Source organism: Vanellus vanellus (genome assembly GCF_965231255.1).
Source record: "Vanellus vanellus genome assembly, chromosome: 1".
Lineage (NCBI taxonomy): Eukaryota > Metazoa > Chordata > Aves > Charadriiformes > Charadriidae > Vanellus > Vanellus vanellus.
In genome coordinates this window covers 150,708,579-150,718,645 of record NC_138905.1, presented here as the reverse complement: position 1 = coordinate 150,718,645, position 10,067 = coordinate 150,708,579, and the positions used below count along the sequence as shown (strand labels likewise).

General features: G+C 43.4%; 1 long non-coding RNA gene across 1 annotated transcript; it reads right to left on the bottom strand.

Annotated features, from left to right (window-relative positions):
* Window positions 1-1,234: 1,234 nt before the first annotated feature.
* Window positions 1,235-4,494, bottom strand: LOC309683730. Its single transcript, XR_014270237.1, has 3 exons — window positions 4,410-4,494; window positions 4,049-4,130; window positions 1,235-1,313 (listed from the first exon to the last, which is right to left on the bottom strand). It is a non-coding gene; the product is annotated as an uncharacterized lncRNA (long non-coding RNA).
* Window positions 4,495-10,067: the final 5,573 nt, after the last annotated feature.

Genomic DNA, 10,067 nt, shown 5'->3' with positions numbered 1-10,067 from the left:
GCACCCTGTGTTACTCCTTTAAAAAATCAGAAGAAGCATTAGTCATCTTGGGGAGGGGAAAAAAGGGTTTGGTAATTTAGCCCCAGCCTTTGAAGATTTCAACGCAGCAACTGTTGGCCTCCACAGAAGGCTGCTCAGTTTTCAGCTTTCTACTGGAATTTTTGCAAATTTCTACTGGAATAACCCTTGCATAAAGTGTAATTTTCTTTTGCCAGCATAGTTAAGCCAGAAATAAACCCAAAACTCAACCCTCTAGCATAGACAAGGTATGCTAGCATACAGTGATTTAAGCTACACTGTACCATTTAGAAACCAAACTTGATTAAGCTACTCCTCTTTCCACATGTTTACAAGAGACACAATCACAGAGATTGTTTTCATTCTTTGAACTGTTCTTCTACAGTTGAAACAGCACTACTTTTAAAAGCAGATGAACTTGTAGTTCTTTGCAGGAAGATCAGTACATTGTATCTCTGGTGTGATCTGGCACTTAAACTGGCGTCTAAAGTCAAATGTGTGTGGAAACCGCAGCTAATATGAATTGCTGTGGTCAGACACAAAACAAAGCATTCAAGAATTGTAGTTTCACTTCACCTCGGGTCTTCTTTGCAGCTTCCTCTAACAAAGACATGACTGAACAGACACCCACTGCCCTCAAGACCCGCAAGTGGCTTCCATGAAACCTCTAAATCTTAATCAAGTCCTGCTCACCTCTCAGATGCGCCTGCTTTTTCTTGTCAAGGTGTCATCAGAGCCCTTCCCAAGTTGCCTACCATCAGCCAGCTGGAAAACACCTAAACCCTTTCCCTTCTGACAGCTCCTTGCAGGTTAAGGTCTGCATTTAGCTGTCTTGCCTTTCCTCAGCTCCTGACTATTTTGTATGCTGCTCCCTTTCACTCTAAAGCAATCTGGTTTCCCACATAGCTGTCCATTGCAAAACATTTATTGCACAGGTCCTAGTTAATATTTGCCTTCTACCCACCTAGAAATGGCTGGAAGTATAGATGTTATTCCCTGAAAAAACACACATGGCCTTGACTTACTTTTATATCCAACGTAGTTCACTTTAGTGACAAATAAGCCGCACCATCTCCTTCTTTTGAAACATTTCATTAGCAGAAGTGTTGGGGTAGTGGGGAGAAACACACAGAGCAGAGTTCAACACTTTAATATAACAGCCTCCAAGTACGTCCTTCTTTTGGACAGTTTATCTGACAAAGCACTCATACCTTAGTCTTTATCTAGTTGCCTTGTATGTCGTTTTCCTGTAACTTGCCAATGAGCTGATCATCATTCCTGGAGTTTCAGTTTACCTGTAAAGAGTGGAAAACGGTAATGAAGAAGGGGAAAGGAGGATTTTACAAAACACATCATTTGGACAGCAACATACGCATACAAATCCGTATTTTCTACAGACATCCTAAAAGTAAAAGCAAGAGCATCCCTCTGCCTGCACTAGAGAAATGACTTAAAAAGGAAAGAGCAACAACAAAATTTGCAGTAAAGATTGACCAAGAATTCTAGCAAAGACCTTTGGAAAAGAAATTTCTGCCAAAACCAAGATAACATTACACCAGTGTCAAGCAAGCAACAAAACCAGACATTAGCCACTTTGTAAGAAAGATTTAACCACTGAATGGGCACAAAGAATACCTAAATTTAGAGTAAGATAAGAATAACTAAGCAATCCAACAGGTTAAGCTTTACATTTTGCACCCATTACTGGTCTTCAGTACCAAGAGTGGATGTCTTCCTAATATTGTACGCTAAAGCTCAATTTTTTTGAAGTTCTATTCTTCCAAAATTCACACACATGCACCCTTCAAATATTGCAGCAGTAAAGTTTAAAAACTCTGGAAAGATAGGAAGAAGCCTGTAGCTTCTGCAGTTGCAATACTTCACCGTATATGGAGCATTTCTATTCTGGTCAGTACAGTTTCAAGTGACCACACAAGGTTTTTACACTTTTTCTTAAGCAGAATATACAGAGAAACACTACCCAAAATCCACAAATGTGAAACAGCAAACTTTGTTCACATACCTAAAAACTTTAGCCTTGTAGTGCCTTCTATTCCAGCGTCAGCAATATGAAATGCCCCTGTGATACAACTACAGAAGCTCAAAAATCTCACTTATGTAGAGAGAATGGCAATTTCACTGATGACGCTGCCTACATACTTAGTTTGTAAAACTGTTTCAGCTCAAAGATTTCTGGGATAAAAGGAAAAATGTACTTGAAGTCTTTTCTTATAAGGAAATAATAAGGAAATAAATAATAAAATATATAATAAGGAAATAATAATAAATAATAAGGAAAAAAAAAATCCCAACAACAAAAAAACAAAACCCCACACCACCAACCAATCATGCTGGTGGTTTGAGCTACTAAAAAAGAAAAGGTTTGATTTCTAAGTCACTTTCCTAGTATTTTTCTTCCCTTAGTTAAAATACAACTTACTACCACTTCTTCAAATTTCTCAAATTACTGTATTGAAAACAAAACCAGAAAACATGTGGACTTATTTAAGATACTGACATTTTGTTGTTTGCAGGATGTCTATCTTCACAGAACTTGCCCTTTTACTTGCCTTAGGCGCACTGCCAACTTTAAATGCCATAAGAACAGGTTTAGAGACCTACTGGGTCCCTAAGTCTGCATGCTGTGGAATTAGCACTCTTGTCCTTCAGAAAGCTGTGCAAAACATGTAACTGTGTCTTTGTTTCCCAAATTTTCTGTCTCCAATTTTTCAAAGATTTTACTTGTAAGTAATTTATAAATATAAGGACATGACAGATCCTGGCAAAGGCCAACACAATGAAAAAATGCTCAGGACAGCAGCAAAGGAAGAATCTAAGCCCCTCAATTGTGTATCAGCAAGTTGCTGTTAATTTAATTGGCTTTCAATATTGACCACTGTCTATGGGGACTCATTACAGCAAAGGTAACCAACAGATTCTTGGCCTTTGAGCCATACATAAGAATACAGAAATTGTGGTTCAAAGGCTCATTATCATCTTTGCAAACAACATAATAGCATAGAGGTGTAAAGTACCCCAGTTTAGTGGTATACCCATATGAAAGAACTGCATTAACTTTTAAAGTAAAAATTTAATACAGTTTATTGAAATGAGGGGGGGGAGGAGAATGGGTAGGGGGTGGAGAACCAAACCCATGTATGTCCACATGGTCCAAAGTACAACCACCAAGACAAGATTCAACCCACCACAACAATTCACACAGCTCACACCTTGTTCCTTGTTGTGCTTACTCCTGTCAACCCGAGTAAGTTGTTAAGCTGCCTGGCAGGGTTAAAACACAAAAGCAAAGCAAGATAAAATGTCTAACAGACTGTACCTTGTTTCCAGTCTCTCACTTTCCTGAGGTCCCAACTTTCCTGTCTAACATGCTCAATAACGCAGCTGATCATTTTACAGGGGCATACTTGAAAGCCGAGTCACACAAAATGATGTACAAGCACCTTTTAGAAGCAGATCTGGCTATTCACTGTGGTATTCTGACACTGAAGTGATGACCACAAACTTTAGTCCTTAAACGCCTCCTTTCCAGACAATCCTGCAAGTTGCAGAACTACAGAAAAGTCTTACCTTTAAGGAAAACCCATTATCCAAGACATTCTGTTGAAGCTACATCAAAATGAAGTCGCAGAAATCAAAGAACAATATTCACAAAGATGCGAGCAATAGTTAAATCTTCATCAGCTAAATTCCAGTTCAACTTTGAGACAAAGTATTAACCGCTCTAAGTCTCAATCTGAACAAAGTGTTTGTTACAGGTACTGCCTCAACTTTCACCAAAACAGGGTAGGAGGAGGAAAAAAAAAAACAAAACCCACACACACTCAAAAAAACCCGAGATGGATACCTGTAGCTGTACATAACTGGCCACCACCGGTCGATTCTAGTACAGTGAAGAACTACGTATCTATCCACCTACTTCCACATCGCATAAAACTGGAGGCAATGACAGCATCCAAATAACCTTGAAAGGAGTGATCTTATCAGTATTCAAACCAACTGAAAACAGTACCTCATTTCAGCATCAAGTGGAAGGAGCTCATTTCACAGTCAGTGCTTTGAAGACTTTTCTATGTCATTTCAACTCCTCATACCTGGCAATATAAAGTAATGTAGACTTTAATGTGGAATATTTCTCATTAAAGTCAAAAGTAAGTTATTACTTTTCCACTAACATTTTCAAAGTACAGTTAAGAGGCATTTAAAAGAACCAGAAGGGCTCATGCAGGTAAATCTGTATGTATCAGAAATACAGTGATACAAAATATTAAAAAATTCATGTATTATGCTTCGGGGGAAGGAGGAAATCAGCAATATCGTTTTTTTTACAAAAAGTAAGGGGTATTTCCCACTTAAGGATTAATTTAAAATACCTGAATTAAGGATCCTGCATTATAAAACAATTTTTGTGCAAGAGCTTTATGCCAGTTTCTCAGTTTTCACAGCACTCCAATTCCCCGATCTATATGAAAGGCGAGCGTGTTCATTTAGCAACCCCAACCTGTTTTGGGTTTGGTTTTTTTTGAGCATCCAAGCACATGCAAACGGTCCAAGCCACACGAGCGTTCAGTTGCCGAATTTACGAAGAAGAAAACCAAAGCGCATCCAGCGTTTGGCTCGAGTCCCTGACGAAAACTCTCCAAACTCGAGGGCTGCTGCTGGAGGCAAACCGGAACCTTGGCTCAGCTTTCCACGGACAGCTGGCTCCCTCCCACCCAGCCCTGGTTCCACAAGTCCGGCTCTGTCAGCGCAGCCCCTCGCTGGGTTCGATGCTGGTCTTTCTGCGGGCACCTCCTTTCACCCAAAGCCGTGCTCTTCTCGTCATACGAACAGTTAAAAAAGAAAAAAAAAAAAAAAAGGAAAAAAAAAAAAAAGGGCCCCTGTTTGATCACAGTTATGCAATAAACAGCTTCTGCAGCGTTTTACCGGTCAAGAAGATTTAGGCCACGCGTTATCCCGCTTCCTGTTATAACTACTTTGAAAAAAACGTGGGAGCCCTTCAGCGCTCCTGCAGTCTTCGTTCTCCGCGCCGCACTTCCTACCTGGGTTTGTGTAACGCGATACACAGCGAGGGAGCAGACACAAACGCAAGATAAAATAATAATTTAAAAAAAAAAAAAAAAAGTTACTTCCAAGGAAGTTATTTGGTGCCAGAAAAGCTGGAAAACCAGCAGCCACGCGCAGAGGCGGCGGGGGGGGTGTCGTGCAAACACACCACGCACCAAAACAAACGCCCTCAGAACACTCCTGAATTTAACAGGGTTTGCGGTTGTTTCTGTTTTCTTGGTGTTTTTTTTTTTTTCTTGGAAACCATCAGCACTGCCGTCTACCTGGCGCCGGGCCGGAGGGAGCCCCCTCCCGCTCCTCACCCTGCCGAAACACGAGTCCAGGGAGAGGCGGGAGACACGCGAAGAAGGAAAAAATCCCGCTGTCCGTCTTCCCCCCCACACCCCGATCCGCCCCGGACACCCCGCTGCCCTTCCCCGTCACGCCGGCGGCGCTGGAAGCCCAGCCGAGCCTCGGGAGAGAGGGAGCGAAGCGGCTACGGCTACAGCCGCCCCCGCGCCGCCCGCCGCCCTTCCTCACCGCCGCCCGCCGCCTTTCCTCACCTCACCGTCCGCTCCCCGCTCCTCGCCGGCCGCCCCGGCCCGCGCCACACAGCGGGCGGGCAGCAGACCCCGCCTCGCCCGGCGGGCCGGGGCCCAGGCCGGCGCTTCGCCCCTCCCAGCGGCCGCCCCCGGTACCGCCCGGGGGCCGGCCCGTTGCTCGCTGGCGGCGGGGGGGGTGGACACGGCCGGTTGCTGCTAGTGGAGGCTGCGTGGCTGTGTGGAGGCCGGGGAGCCCACCAGCCACCCCCGAGGGCGTGCGAGCGCCCGGCCCTCGTGGTGGCCTCCTGCGTGGCCTCCTTTGGGGCATCTCCCCGGAGATTGAGCTAACCCTGTTTTCTCTGGCATTGACCCAGTTCCTTTAGCCACCGCGCCTGGGTTAAGTTCCCCTTCAAGCTGTGATCCCAGGGTGGCCGAGACGACTTCAGTGCTGTGCGGACACTGGTTTTCCCTCAGGGCTGCATGGCAAGCCCTGCCCGGGCTGACCCTGGAAAGGGTGAGATGCCCGCGGCCGGCTCGGTGCGCCAGGCTTTGCCGCGGTGCAGGGCTAACGCCCGGTTGGCAACCTGGTGGGAGCAGAGACCTTTCACGTCTTCAAATAAGCAGATCCTACCTGTGCACGGCGGTGCGTGCAGGACGTGTCGGACATAACCACACCTGCCCTGTAGCACAAACAAAAGCAGCCTGTGGTGAATCCGGCACCCCGCTCACGATGTGAATTCAGGGACACTCACTTTTGTCTGGTATTTACCAGAACGGACAGGTGAGTGCCCGGTGCCACCATTCCCGTATTCCATCACATGAAGTTGCTCAACCTCTCCATTTGGTTGGAGCAGAGCTTTGTTTGCTTTCCAGCATGTAAGTGTTTACTTTTTATCTGGTTTTGGTCAGCTGTCCTTTCCACTGTGCCAAGGTATCATGGTTTTGGTTCAAACCGTAGTTTTGTCCTTCAGGGTTTGGGTAGTAACTCTGCACAGTTCTCATTCTTTACTTTGATGTTGAAATTTAACATGTTCAAACATAGAAATGCAAATTTTTCCCAACAGGGAGAAGTTTCTTTAGAATTGTTTCCTTGTCCATAGTTTTCAATTCAGTGCCTTTTCCTCCTTGAGTTTGCCTTCACATCCTTCATTTTGGTTCCCATAAGCTCACTTTTAGTCACTCTTCAAAGACATGACTGTAGGGTACTCAGAGTGGTTGCTTATCCCCATCTCTGTTTTTATTCAAGATCCACATGCACTAACTTTATTTGCATTCCAGTTAAACTAAACATACATTTTAATATGAATTATAAAAATGTAATGTAAGCTTCATCTTGGGGTTTGAACAATTTCCAAACCAATGTGAAGGGACTGTCAACTTGGTTAAGGGTTTGGAAGAATGTGGGAAGGCATGTTTTAACGTATTAAAAATGGTAGAGGAGATCCTCTGTTCCAAACTCACAGAACCATTACTCTTTCCCAAGTGGGAGGCTTGGGGTTTTTTGGGTAGAAGGGCTAGTTTGCTTCCCTCTTCATTTCACTAACACTAATTAGAGGAAACAAGGGATTCTTGTACTGTAATTCTTCCATGTTAACAATATCAGGATGAAAAGCTGGCTTGAGCCACGGAGCTCTCAGAGAGGAAAGCTGTGAAATGTTTACCAGCTCATCCGATGATATAAAGGGGGAGAAAACCCTTTATGAGATGGATGGGTAAATTTCTACTCCTCTTGCTGTGTATGTTCATAAGCTTTTGCAAACTCTTGTGTCTATTTTAGCTGTGCAAAATGCTTTTCTCTGCTTTTGCCTTCACTGGTGTTGAGTCACGGGTGGTGTTAAGACTGGCTAAATTGAGAGAACTTCATAGGCCATAGCAATCCTAAGAACAAAGATATTAGAGTGTTCTAAGTGTTTATCTGCCCAATACTTTGTTCCACAATATCCAAAGGATAACAGCAATCCTTCCAATTAAGCTGCACAAAGTTTGAAAGTTGGTGACACAGGGGGGTTCAGAGAAAGAAGTGTCTCCCAGCAGCTAGCAGTGACCAGGAAAGCTCTCTGCTATGTAGCAAGAGAACAGGGAGCATGCCAGAAACCTAGCAGTCTTAAGGAAGACTAACACTTATAGATTGGATATATATAATACTTGAAAAGCGTTGAAGATAAAAGGGTCATTTGTAAAATCTGGCACACATCACTATTTCCATAATTCTGATATCCCATATCTGTCATGACCACACTTTTAAAGTAAAAACCCAAAGTAGTCTCTGGCACAGATTTTAGAGGAACTAATCACTCTGAACCAAAAGTACACTTCCAAAAGAACGTACGCAAGTGTCAGCAATGCCAAATTGTGATTCAGGAACAAAGTATGCATTTTTCTCAGAGCAGAGGATGGTTCCTAGAGTTTCCTAAGAGTGTTGTGAATGAATCGATCGTGAAACATCTAGTGAGGCTCCAGTTAGAGAGGAATAATTTTGCGAATTTTTGTTCTTGTTCCACTGTAGAGCTGTTTTCCCGAGTGAGTTTTACAACCCAACCTGTTGCCTCAATTACACAGTCAACTGTGTGAGCGTACCTAGGTGTCGAGTTCACACGTAATTGGGAAAAGCCTGTCCCGTCGTTGCTTCCAACTGCGGGTCTCTGAGGCATGTTTCAGGGCTCAGACATCTGGGCTGATGCCAGGTTGCTGCTAGCGAGAATGCATTGTTCAGAAATCAGTCAGCAGCGAGAAGCCAGACAGGGGTTTGTGTCCTTCAGTATCCTGGAGTAACTGGCCAGGGTGAACTTCAGAGCAACACACTGAGTGTTCGAAGGCAGTCTGGTAATTCCACCAAAGTTTTCCACAGGGCTCTTTGGACTTGTAGTTTAATATAAGTTAAAGTGGAAAGCAAGCAAGTAACACACATTTATGCCAGAGAGCCTATTTAAATGAGTTAAATGAGCCTATTTAAATGACCCTGATTTAAATTTTGCTACAGCTTGCTCTTGCACCAAAAGCTATAGATCTTTGAGAACAAACCAGTTCTGAGTCTCCTACAGTCTGAACAGATCTGGTTTAGCACAACAACAGAGCTTGTGCCCATCAAGATCCTCATTCCAGAAAATCTTAATCGCAGGGGTGGTTGATCTTCTGGTCAGCCAAGTCCAAAGTCTGAATCAAAACTGAGTAGCTACATATCCTACTGGATCCCTTCCCTTAAAGCCCTCTTGTACAAAGCTCGTTTTTCTTGGAGAGGATGGTGTAGCAACTGAAACACAAAAACACGGGCATGGCATCACACTCGTAATAGTGCTTTTAGTGTTACTCCTTCAAAGGCATGCCAGACTATTTTGTACACATGGCAGTAAATTTAAGCATGTTTACATGTATTGAGGCTTGTTCAATCACACTGTCCAGGATCTCCACACAAAGCAAAGAGAGTTTCTGTTTGATCAGGTACATCCATGTGCACTTAAAGCAAATTTATACTGGATAAAGCAACCAATCACAAATTGGTATTTTAAGTAAGTGAAAAGCTTGAACATACCAGTTATTTAAAAAGACAGCTTTTGCAATTGGAATCTCATTTAAAATACAAACATATGTTTAATTTTTCTTTTTGAAAAAAGCTGGAAGATCTTTCATCAGTTCTACATGTTTCCATGTGCAACTGCAGTTTAAGTGGAGGAGGTCTCTGCAGTTATGTGACTGCCACTGCAACACTTAACCAGGAATGCATGCTGGGAGCACTTTTCTCCTCCTCTCCGCTCAGAATAACTGTGGATTTCTTTATAGAAAGCTTCTCTTCTGTCTTTTCTGTGCCTGTTTTCCATGCCTCCTGAGAGCGATGCCAACAGTTGTTGGGGATTTTTCCTTTTTGCCTTCAGCATGCAGAAGATCTATAGCCTTGTTCATTTCTGATGTGACTACGCAGGTCCAAACCCCTGCTTTTTTGGTTTTACCACATTACTACTTAAGTAAATCAGTAGTGCTTGTTATGCTGACATTACCTCAGTAGTTCTGGTTTGAACTGAAGCCATTCTCAAGGCAGATCCCAGAGTGGCTTCAAGGTTATTATTGGTCTCTCTAGGTCTTCCTTGACATGGAGACAGTATGTTGGCACTAACAATACTCATCAGAGCCAAAGCAAGTGACGGCTTCACTAGCCAGTAAGTGAGTCATTGCAATGAAAATCAAGTTTCACAACTTGATATCTCGGCCTGACACACAACCACCTCAAGATCTTATCCTGTTTTGTGGGTTAGAGCTCTTGGAGTCAGCAGAAGTGCAACTGAAATGGCTGTAATTAATTTGCAGTGAGGTCTGTAAGATGGATGCAGCGGTTTATCCCTTATATATACCTAGCGTGAGTTTAAAATGTCCTCATCTGTAATGACTGCAATCTGTCTGCTGTTATCATGGAGCAGTTCTCTAACTTCTGCTTTTGCAATTTGCTATGTA